This window comes from Triturus cristatus, chromosome 10 (genome assembly GCF_964204655.1).
Source record: "Triturus cristatus chromosome 10, aTriCri1.1, whole genome shotgun sequence".
In the NCBI taxonomy this organism is placed as follows: Eukaryota; Metazoa; Chordata; class Amphibia; order Caudata; family Salamandridae; genus Triturus; species Triturus cristatus.
The window spans coordinates 1022109545-1022121724 of record NC_140593.1 but is presented as its reverse complement, the minus strand read 5'-3'; the positions used below and the strand labels follow the sequence as shown (position 1 = coordinate 1022121724).

General features: G+C 42.3%; 1 long non-coding RNA gene across 1 annotated transcript; it reads left to right on the top strand.

Annotated features, from left to right (window-relative positions):
• Positions 1 to 6450: 6450 nt before the first annotated feature.
• Positions 6451 to 10910, top strand: LOC146796452 (uncharacterized). Its single transcript, XR_014969618.1, has 4 exons — positions 6451 to 6541; positions 9064 to 9161; positions 9621 to 9728; positions 10678 to 10910. It is a non-coding gene; the product is annotated as an uncharacterized LOC146796452 (long non-coding RNA).
• Positions 10911 to 12180: the final 1270 nt, after the last annotated feature.

Here is a 12180-nt window from a genome sequence, read left to right as displayed (position 1 = left end):
GCCACACTCGAGAAGGGCGAGTGGGTGAGAATCAAACTACCTACACAAAGGAAGAAGGGAGATAGTAAGTTCACCCCCCCGCTTCAAGTGATGGAACCATACTCCAGGTCAGCTCTCCTCAGCGACGGGAAGATATGGTCGCAAGATCGCATGGCGAGATGTACGTCAACAGACTCGAGTAATGCTGTAGTGGAGTCAGATAACACCTTAGCGGCTAGCGCCCAGTGGAGCAAGGAAGTAAACCCGGAGAGTTCCAAGGAAGCAGGGAGCAGTTCACAACCGGGAACAGGGCAAGGAGCGAGAGAGGAGACGAGAGAACAGGCGGTCAGCACCCAGGAGGGGACAGATCTGGAAGGGTGGAGAGAAGCAGAACGCAGGGACGGTGGAGATGCACCCAGCTCGGGAAATGATGCTTCCACTCCGACTACTGGAGATCGCAGTAGGTGGACACGGTGCGGCAGGAGAATCAATCTGCCCAGGAGATTTGGGGAGTTCATTATGGACAGCAAGTAAGACTGTACAAGTTCTAAGGGGTGTTGTTGTTTTGGTTATAAAGGGGGAGATGTGGTGTAGCGGTCTAGTCTGTCGGCGCACACTGCGTGTGACGTCAGCGGACTTCCAGCGGCAGCCATTTTCGGCATTAGGCGCACCGATTCGTAAGAGAACGGAGCACCGCTCCGGCGCTCCCGTGTATGGCACATGAAATAAAGATAACGTGCAAAGTCCTAAGGTGTGAGGGTATCCTTGGCCACAAGTGTTCCACATTGCAACCAACTTTACAATCTGAGTGTGATTCGGAGCCCAGTCCTTGCCCCTCCTACCACTGAAGAAGGCTCGGAGCCAGAGAGACCGTAAGACACGTCTTATCCGGCTACCATCTTGGCCACGCCCCAATGGGCTTTCTTTAGGCATTAAATCTTTGTCATAGGTGAAAATGATTTATTAATCTATTACGACTGCATGGTATTTGTAGCTGATCATGGGAATTCTATGAGAAGTCAAGGGATAAGGTTTGTCCGCTCATAAGTCGGCGAAATGTAACCTGAACCTGCCGTGAGTCTTACACATTCAACCATGATTTTGCCACTGATGTCATTGCTCGTTTCGTTTCATAAACTTTATTCAATCTAATTTGAAAACAGATCATCAAAGTATACATGTTAAAAGAAAACGATATCATTCTTCTCAATACAGTATAATACAATAAAATTACTAAAATATGTCAATTAAGATAGTAGGATGCAATATGCAAGATAAAACCCCGAAACAATAGGGATGCAAGGTTGGGTTGTGCAAAGTACGCAATTCAATGTCTGTAGTTTGTGCAAAGGACGCAATAGAGGGTCAAATGCAAGACTGCTGGTTCCCGATTATCACTTGTGTGCATAGGTTAAAAAAGAGAATTAAAACAGATTAGTTTGGGAAAAAAGGAACGGCCTCTATAAATTATAAAACCTTTTAAGAATATTACATATATTAAACAGATCCTATATCTCTTTGAACCTGTTTCAAGTAAATTTTGTAATATTTTTGAAAGAGAAAGTGAGTATGAGACTAAAAATTTGCGTGAGTTTCCAATTCTAGCAAGTGTCTCCTTCGCTTCCAGGCCCAAAGGAATGAAGCTACGCAGAAGCATACAATAGGGTCATGAAGCTTCATGTAGAACAGAGCGACACTGCACTGGTTAAAACTATTCTGCCTTAAAAGAGGTGTAATATATTTAGCTCTCTGTTCCTTATAGAAATGACAAAAGAAGAAGAGGTGGAGGTCAGACTGGACAGATAGATTATCACATGGGCAAGTAGTCAGGTCATTAAAGGCATTATTTTTTAAAGAAAAACCCAGCATTAGAGGAATTAGGTTTAAGCAGAACCTTAAAAGGATAAACCTGTGGTGCAGGTTCCTTATCGCATCGAAATACGAATATTCACTCTCTGTTAACGATGGAATCAAGTAATAGATTTTCTTTTTTTGATAATCAATTATTATTAGCATTTGAGTAAAAACAAAATACACAGAGACAGCAGAATCATGCACAGTGTATAGGAGTCCATTACCAGTAATCGCAGTGTCATAGACCTGAGCACATTGATCAAAACAACAGATTGAGCCATTTGCCCAAGACCCTTTCAAACATTTCAGGACAACCTCAGGCCTCAAAGAGAGGTTCCTCCTGAGCCGCGCACCAGTCCACCCCTCTTCGCCATTTCCGTACAGTAGGGGGTTTGGCCTGAGACCAGGCAGCCACTATGTCCCATTTGGCCACTGCGACCGCAGTGCCCAGCAACCATTTATCGGCTCGAGAGCCATCCAGTAAGTAACAGATTTTTACAGTTGTTTTTTACTTCTGGGATTCCTTTCTTTCATAGGCTAATCTGTCCCAGAATAGTGCCTTTAGTCTCTTTTTTGGGAACCTGGAGAATTAGCTGGGATTTACATAGAATTATAATGTCATCTCTCCATTTGAGACGCCTGAAGTTATTGATGTAGATTCCCTTGCTCGTTACACGGCTAAGGTATGATAAGGCAGGCTGGAGATTATTTTGATGGTCTGGGGTGGTGGTCGCTCTTGGTACGAAAGAGCGATGCAATTGCTTTCCACTAATGGGAACATCTCCATATTGCATATAGAGTAGTGAAGGTAAGAGCAAGTTTTTCCACCAGTTCTTGACCATTTGGGGGGAGTGTCCTGGGTGCTGCAGCCATTTGGTACCTTGAAGCCCATATTGTGGAGCTGCAAGACCAGTTTTCCCAGGGAGCTTTGTGGACAACCTTTCGGCCTAGTTTGTTCAGCGATGTTCCAGGTACCCTTAGGTACCTGAGGTTTGTGTTGAAATCACCTGTTATCATGCAGCCAGCTAGGTGATGGTCCCTGGCCAAATCACAGAGGACAGATATTAACCGGTTGAGTTTTGGCCTTTTGTCCCTTGTGCTGGGTTGACCTTGATGTGAATCAGCAGGGCAGAGCGCTGTGGATTTTCAGTTGCGGATTTTTATACCTTGTAACCAGTTGTCCTGAAAGTTTATCGGGTCGATTTTCGCCTGCAGTTTTACTTTGATATATAGTGACAGAATCCCCTTATCTGCCAAACGTGTGGTCTCTGGAAGCCGGGTTGCTGTGATAGGGTAACTTGGCACAGACCATGTTTCCTGTAATGCAGTGATGATTTCAAAACCACTTAAAAAGACCATGAGGTCAGGACCGAAGTTTTTGCGAGAGGAGGCTGCTAATATTCTAAGAACAAAAACAGAGATAATGGTTCAGAACCTGAGGGTACTGACATCTTGACTCATTCTGGGCTGACGGCGGCAAATCCAGTCATTTCTTAAGAGGTCATATGTCCTGCCTCTTTGATCATTGGGGGGGTGCGATAGTGCAGCCCAGGGCATTTTTTAAAATTGTGTCTGGCTCTTTACTGGGTAACTCGGGTGGGGGACGGGGGTTCGGAGGGGGGGGCTTAGGTTTTTGCGAAACTACAGGTTAGCCGAAATCTTTAAAGGGGCTGATCTTGATGCCCCATGAGTTGAAAGTCCTGGTTCCCAGATATAATTGACTGCGCAAGGGCCAGCATCATCTGGGAGGGCTCTGGGCAACATGTGCAGAGGGGACTCTCCTGTGTCCTCCTCCAGGAGGCAGGGCGAGGAAGCCTCAGTAATGTAGCTGCTTCCGGTGGATTGGGTGCTCCCCAAGTCCTTGCAAACGTGACTCCAGTTGGCCTAGGCGAAGGGCCCAGGTGAGACAGCCTGGATTTGGTGTCGCCTCTGGCCAACCTGGGGACACAGGCCCCCTCCCAGGTCAAACAGGATTACTTTAGAAGCAATCCCAGAATCATTGGATGATCATCCAACTACTCTAGAAGTCATTTTCACATCATCAGACATCATCAAGCTCTTGAAGTCATCAGCAGAGTTTAGAAACTTGAGCTCGATGACTTGTGGATGACTTGAAAATGAGCATCTGATGACTTCACAAGGTGTGACTATTCCTGATGACTTCAGGAGGATTTAAGAATGAGTATGCGATGACTTCACAAGGTGTGACTATTCCTGATGACTTCAGGAGGATTTAAGAATGAGTATGCGATGACTTCACAAGGTGTGACTATTCCTGATGACTTCAGGAGGATTTAAGAATGAGTATGTGATTACTTCATAAGATCCAATTGTGCTTGATGATTTGAAAATAAACATCCAAATCTCCACAAGCATCATTTCTTCTTAACATGATGAAATTGCTCCTTATGTTTTGAGAATAATTATACTTCTAGTGCAAGAGGTAAACACCCATTACAACTAATCTTTTACCACTACTACCATCACCCCGCATACCATCACAATGCAACTACCATTACTCGGCAATGCCATTACAACGCATGGCATTACAATGCATATGCATTTACCACACATGCTTTTACAACAAAATTTGTTGTAAATGCATGAATGGTAGAAGCATATGTGATTTATATGTAAGTATAAGGTATGTATAGGGTTTGGGTTTTGGAGTGTAGGGTTATATGTTTTGGGGTTTAGGGGTAATTTTAGGGTTAAGGCGTTTGGGGTGCTGGGGTATTTATAGGGTTCAGGGTGGGTTTAGGTTTTGGGGTGTCTGGGTATTTTTGGGGTTCAGTGTGGGTTTAGATTTTGGGGTGCAGGGGTATTTTTAGGGTTCAGGGTGGGTTTAGTTTTTGGGGTGCAGGGGTATTTTTAAGGTTTAGGTTTTGGGGTGCAGGTTTATTTTTAGTGGTCCGGGGTAGTTTTAGGGTTAAGGACATGTTTGAGTTTTGGGGTGCCCAGGGTACTTTTGGGGTTCAGGGTGGGTTTAGGTTTTGGGGTGCAGGGGTATTTTTAGGGTTGAGGGTCATTTTAGGTTTTAGGGTTCAGGGTGTGTTTGGGTTTAGAGGTGCTGGGGGATTTTTAGGGTTCAGGGTGGGTTTAGTTTTTGGGGTGCAGGGGCATTTTTAAGGTTTAGGTTTTGGGGTGCAGGTTTATTTTTAGTGGTCCGGGGTAGTTTTAGGGTTAAGGACATGTTTGGGTTTTGGGGTGCCCAGGGTATTTTGGGGGTTCAGGGTGGGTTTAGGTTTTGGGTTGCAGGGGTATTTTTAGGGTTCAGGGTCATTTTAGGTTTTGGGGTGCAGGTTTATTTTTAGTGGTCAGGAGTAATTTTAGGGTTAAGGGCATGTTTGGGTTTTGGGATGCTGGGGTATTTTTAGGGTTCAGGGTGGGTTTAGGTTTTAGGGTGCAGGGGTATTTTTAGCGTTTAGGTTTTGGGGTGCAGGTTTATTTTTAGTTGTCAGGGGTAGTTTTAGGGTTGATGGCATGTTTGGGTTTTGGGGTGCCCAGGGTATTTTTGGGGTTCAGGGTGGGTTTAGGTTTTGGGGTGCAGGGGTATTTTTAGGGTTCAGGGTCGTTGTAGGTTTTGGGGTGCAGGTTTATTTTTAGTGGTCATGGCTAATTTTAGGGTTAAGGGTATGTTTGGGTTTTGGGGTGCTGGGGTACTTTTAGGGTTCAGGGTGGGTTTAGTTTTTGGGGTGCAGGGGTATTTTTAAGGTTTAGGTTTTGGGGAGCAGGTTTATTTTTAGTGGTCCGGGGTAGTTTTAGGGTTAGGGACATGTTTGGGTTTTGGGGTGCCCAGGGTATTTTTGGGGTTCAGGGTGGGTTTAGTTTTTGGGGTGCAGGGGTATTTTTAAGGTTTAGGTTTTGGGGTGCAGGTTTATTTTTAGTGGTCCGGGGTAGTTTTAGGGTTAGGGACATGTTTGGGTTTTGGGGTGCCCAGGGTATTTTTGGGGTTCAGGGTGGGTTTAGTTTTTGGGGTGCTGTGGTATTTTTAAGTGGCATGGTGGGTTAGGGTTTTGGGGTGTAGGGGAATTTTTAGGGTTCAGGGTGTGTTTGAGTTTAGAGGTGCTGGGGGATTTTTAGGGTTCAGGGTGGCTTTAGGTTTGGGGTGTAGTAGAAAATTAAGGGATCAGGGTGTGTTTTGTTTTTGGGGTGCTCAGGGTAATTTTAGTGTACACCCGACCTCTGCACAACATCACCTGATTAAATCACTTGACATACCTGTGACTAAAAAAAAAATTGCAACGTCTGGCTTTCAAGTGTAAACATATCTTCTTCCCGCGTAAAGCGTTCTGATGACGTCTTTTGAACAAGTTTGCCCTATATAAATCGGCACTTAAATGTTTCTTTCAACACAAATGAAAATGCGTGCAGTATCACCTGCTCCTACAATAGCTAGCGAAACCAAGAAAAAAAATAAAGGCTTCTAAAAATGGTGTGCACATGATACATCAGCATAGATGTTGCAGGAATAAGTTTGGAGCAGGTTGTCTTCGCCAATGCTTGATGGCCGCCAGGTTAATTATTGCATTGTCCATTTTTGTAGTCCGTTTTCTGTTTCCCTTTTTGCATCGGATTCTGAACGGAAGCGGAAGTGCAGTTCAAGTGTGGGCGAGGGAGAGAGAAAGAGTTGCTGTGCCTGCCAGTGTTCGTGTTTGGATTCGGTGCTACGTGCTCACTACAGAGGGGATAAAGCCTTCCATTTTTTGTTGGTATTTTTACTGAGGATTGAAATAGGGGAGAGGCGGGTCTGAATTCCAGCCTCTCTTCAACCCTTTGGTATTTTGGGCAAGTGCGGGGCTTTGTTTGAAAGAAAGGCAGGAGCCCGCCATTTAATTGCAGCCATAGACGTAGTGTTTTATTTGGTGGGAGAGGTGGATAGTGGGTGTAATCTATTCATGAGGTCTGCCTCAACGGTGCGATTTTTAACAATGCCTTTTTTTTAAGAGGTGGGAAAAGGACCCCTCAAATCCGTGGGCTTGCATGTGGGCATTGTTTACCTGCACGGACTGTTAAACGAGGCACTGAAAGAATCGGATACAAATGCATTTGAAGAAGCTATTCGTGCAGACACTTCTTAAAATTACACCTAATATACACACGCAGGACACTTTGCATTGCCCAAGAAAGCGACACAGAGATAATAAGGATGATGTTTCATTCATATTGTGAGCACAACAGACTTTGCTCTGGTACATCCGACAAATGGCTGCCTCTCTCCCAAGCAAGCTCCTGTTTCTCCAGTGAGTGCTTTCCTTGACAAGCTCGCCTTACATGTTTAGAAGAACAAATCTCTCGAAAATAAACGTATTTCCCTTTTACCATCTCATTCTATGCCAACATATTTATTTTTGTTGTCACGTTTGCGTAATTACAAAATAATGAACGCTTAGATAATTCTTCTATCAGTAGCTTTATTCAAGCGGTTGTCTGCGTTTTCTAATGTTGATTTGTGGTAGTTAGTGCTTGGCGTGTAGTAACTTGCACTCATTTTCTTTGCTTTGGGGGGAATACTGTCCTCTGCATACTCTGTTGATCAGAGACGCTTGTTTTGCACAGTGTCATGTGCATACAGTGACCACACATAGAACGTTCGTCTGATATGCAAATTTCGAGCACATATATACTGTTTTTAAGCAGTGTGTAATTACTAGTATGAGGGAATGCAGTATAGGTTTTCTATTTTGTACACTGAATTATGGAGGTGTTTAAGCCATGCTTAGGCACTGCTTTATTTACACCCAACTATGTTCATTTTAGTAAAGGAAACAATCGGCTGCTCAAAAAAAGAACACATCAAAACACAATGAGAATTCATAGCAAATTATATTTAAAAGGACTGAGTGTATGACTTGCTTGCTAAAAGATGCCCTGTTCAAAGGTACCAACCCACTGAAATGTAATCAAAATAAATACACTTGTGATAATCAGTGTTCAACATTCGAATCGTTTGGAATTCTAAATCTGCTGTAAAACGTCACTGCAAAAGAGTTGCTGCAAGGTTTTTTTTTTAATATTGAGGGCCAGATGTACTAAGCATAAGGTTGGTGTGGGCTAGGGTTCCTGGAGTTTAGGGTTCAGGGCATGTGTTTCTATCGTGCATATTGGAGTTGGTATGGATTGGCTGTGAATTGGTGTGTTTTCGTGCTTTTTCGGCTGAATGTGGGTTGTTTTTGAATGGGCGTGGGTGGGGTGTTTGGTGTAAAAGTTGTATCCAGTCCAGCGATGGGAACGGGGTGCAGCTTGGTAAGAATGTTGGGAACTGGTGGGATTTGTGTCCCTCCAAGTTTCAAGAGGATCGGTCAAGTGGGACTGGTAGAAAAGCAATTGTTTTTGAAGAGCTTGTGTCCAATGTTATCTAAGGTAACAGTAACAAGCAATGGTAAATGCATCAGGTTTCACCTATGTGTTTTAATAATAAGCTGTTTTTTGTTGTACGCTGTAGCTTGCTGAGTAGATGTAAAATATAAGTTACAGAAAATCTGTTGGTGTTATGACTGGAAGTCTTTGCCAGAACACTTTTATTGATCGATTTGCTCATTTCTCAGGATGATGGCATGCTCTTTGAAGTACCACATCACATAATAACAACCAGCATGTTAATTGACTCGTAAAGGATCTTTAACGCTATGTCGGGTCTCTTGCTGCTGTACATAGCTGTATTGCTCCTCTAGGTGGCTCATGCAATACAAGTACCACTACATGCATGCCTCTCTTGATGTTCTAATGTGCTCTGCTGCATGTTTGTGCATGGTATGTCTTTTTAGAAAGTGCTTCTGGGAGCAAAGTGATATATGACTGTATGGCGTACCTGTGCTGAGTTGGATGTGAGATGTTCTGTCCTGTGTAAGGTTAGATGAGTGTGTGTCGTTTCATGGTGGCAGGTGATTTGGATTTCACAGTGGTGACCTTGTAATAAATATATGATATTCACCAGTCAATATGCCATATAAGGTGTTGGTGCAGTTGAGCGAAACATAGGGTTTCCTTTCCTATTTGATTTGCTCAAGTGCGTTATCTCATCTGTTGTGTGTGGGTGGGTTTCATTTATTTCCTAACATGCAACACAGTGGGCAATCATTTCATTTGAGAATTAGTGAAACTCAACCACACATTCCCTGTTTATGCTTAAGAAGTTGAATTCCCAATGTTATGTGCTTATTTACAAAATACGTTTTTTCATAAGTTAATCATGTATAATTCCTTGTCAATTATTACTGGAAATTACAGCTATTCGTCAGATTACCTTGCTACGGGTCTGAATGAGGAGCTCGAACTAATACAAACAAATGTAAGAAAATTTCAAGATAAGAATGATTTCTTAAAAGGTAAGTGAAACTCATCTTTTAAAACCGAGTGAGTAGAAGCAACTTTGACCACATAATCTAAAACTCCTAATTCTCCTGCACTTTGTACTCCTCACGTGCATATCTCAGAAATAAGTTTCTGTTCACCAAAAGCTGTGCCTTAAAATAAAAATAATAATAAAAACACCTACTGAATTGTAGGCCAGCTGAAGTACGTGTGGAAACCAGTAGTCTATTTGTCAAAGCACACAGCGCTGCCTGCAAATGATAAACATTGTATGTTCTTTGCAAAAAGAAATTGGTTCTGGAGTACATTTTTGACATGACCAATGCGTATTTCTGGCACTAATGCATCATTTTTTGATCACTGTTACACATGGTGCTTATGAATGTCAATTAGCCGGCCAGAAACAAAAACGTTTACTTTTAAAATCATGTATATATGATGGCATATATATTAATGCTTTCTGTTATCTGCAGGATGGTATGCAGCAGCTGGTAGAGGTTCTGTTGGACCCTATTCATTATGAAATTGTGTGCTGAGATGAGCATTGGGCAGGGATCAACCAGAAATTGCAGATTTATTTGGTAAGATATTCCAAATCATCTAATTACCCTTCTGGTAACGAACATTCAGGTTAAAGCTGCAAATTGTTTGTGTAAAAACAGTAACTAACATTAAAAATTTGTTTTGACTTATAAAACCTTAAGGCCTAAGTGGTCCCATAGTGGCTCACGTTATTGCTGCAGTGTTCCTTTTATGCTGTTTTGTATTGCCTTTTTACTCCTTCAGTCAGTTCTCTTCAAATAAGCAAGCAATCCAGGCCTTAAACTAGAAATCTTCATGACAGCACTGAAAGCACACAGTGCTTCCAGCCTTACTTCATACTTTCATCTGCATCCCTGGTCCAAACACTTGCTTGTCTGCATTCATGCACTGGCCGCAAGGGAATTTGTGACTTTCTTTTCCAGACGGGCATGCTGCAAGCGTAGTTCAGTGGACCTTCCGCCAATATCCTTCTTGAAGGCAGCATAAGTTGAACCCAAGGTAGTTTACTCCCTGTTTGCACAGGCTACATCTAGTGGCTTACAGACTCTGGTAACTGGGAAACCACTCTTTACCTTTGTACATCTGTAATTTATCCTGAATGTTAGAGGAGCAGTGATTAAAGGCACAATGCTGTCAAACTGTGGTCAATGTGTGGCGGAGATTAAAACCTAAAATTCGCCGTCTCTTGAGGATAAAAAGCCGTTTGTTACAATAATATTGAAACTCTGGGACTGTTCTGAATCTCATTTGCCCCTTCACTCTTACAGTTGAGAAAGGGATATTTTCTTTCTTCACCTTCCATCTGATCAATGGCCTAAGTTCAAATGTGAACCAGAAGCCTCAGCAAAGCAGTGTTAAAACCTCTCATAAGGCACCCTTTATGGTGGAGGGGAATCCAGTGATTTATGAAGGCAGCTAATCAAAAAGAAAATCTAAAGTAACTGAATTGTAGAAAGTGTACTAATATAGTCTTTTGTTATCTTTCAGAATGTTATGAAATCTTAGTGCAAGCTGGCTTCCTCTCAACAACCAAACTACGAGAAGGGCTCTTGTCGTAAGGATCTGCAATTGCAAAAGAGGACAAAATACTCTGAATCTGGCAACACACAATAGAGCTGCTTCTTTTGTTGACTTTTTAAAATTCTCTTTCCTTACTTTTAATGTTATCCTGAACAGTATCCTATCTCTCTTTGAGGTCATGTACATGCTTTGGCGAAATAAAAGCACACAGTGAGAAGTAATTTCAGATCCATTTATTTAAACCAATTCTTTGTTTGGTGTATTGCCACAGGTCACCATATCAAAACTTAGAGTGACGTCGTTTAGCTCAAATGAAGACCTGTCACAATTAGTATGGGGAAAGGTCATACGTTGCAAGGCTGCTACTCAATGCAAATGGTATTCTTGCCAACACCAACGCTCCTCACAAATTCATTTTATATCATTGTCCTTGGTTAAAGAAGGATCCTGTTTTAAACCCATACAGTTTTCTTTTTTAAAGGGACACCATGTTTCACCCAAGTATTTCATTTCAAATTTGTTTTTAAATTAGACTTGAGTAATCCAGGATGAAGGAAAGGACATTTGGAAAGTCTGTATTTAAACATTTAGGAGTGATATACAAGCATCGAACATTTTATTAAACCATTCTGAAGTAATGCCCATTTGCAATAGCCAAGAGTGCCCATCCAGTGGATACTCTTGGATGTTCCGAATTGGGATTACTTCTAAATAATTCCACGGAGTACTCTTGGTTGTTAGGCAGTGATGCCCGTAGTATTTTCCCAATACCCTTGTGTACATTAACTCCAATTCGAAGTTGTCATAAAATCATACTACAGTAATGCATAATAATTCTGAAGATGTTAGCAATTCATCCAGTGGTTGTAAACCGTAACCATGAGGTTGTCCTGAAATCATCCGGTAGTATTTCAAACTCATCCTGCACTTGTCAGTTAGTATTCCTTGAGAAGTACAAGATCATCACGCGTTTTTAATTGAAGTAATCAGGACCCATCCTGGAGTAATTCACACTCATCCTGCAGTTGTCAATTAGTATTCTTGGAGTTGTAAAGGATCATCACGCATTTTTAATTGGAGTAATCAGGACACCATCCTGGAGTAATTCACACTCATCCTGCAGTTGTCAATTAGTATTCTTGGAGTTGTAAAGGATCATCACGCATTTTTAATTGGAGTAATCAGGACACCATCCTGGAGTAATTCACACTCATCCTGCAGTTGTCAATTAGTATTCTTGGAGTTGTAAAGGATCATCACGCATTTTTAATTGAAGCAATCAGGACACCATCCTGGAGTAGTTTTTGTGATTACAGTAAGAGTCATCTCATTTAAATATTTCTCCCTGTGGGCAGACTTCAGGATGGCTTGGGATGACTTCCCCAGATAATTACAGGAATAGCCTGGCTGAAGTCATCGGATGACCCTAGAATGAGTCCAGGATGATCTTCCTTTTTGACTTGGGCTTGC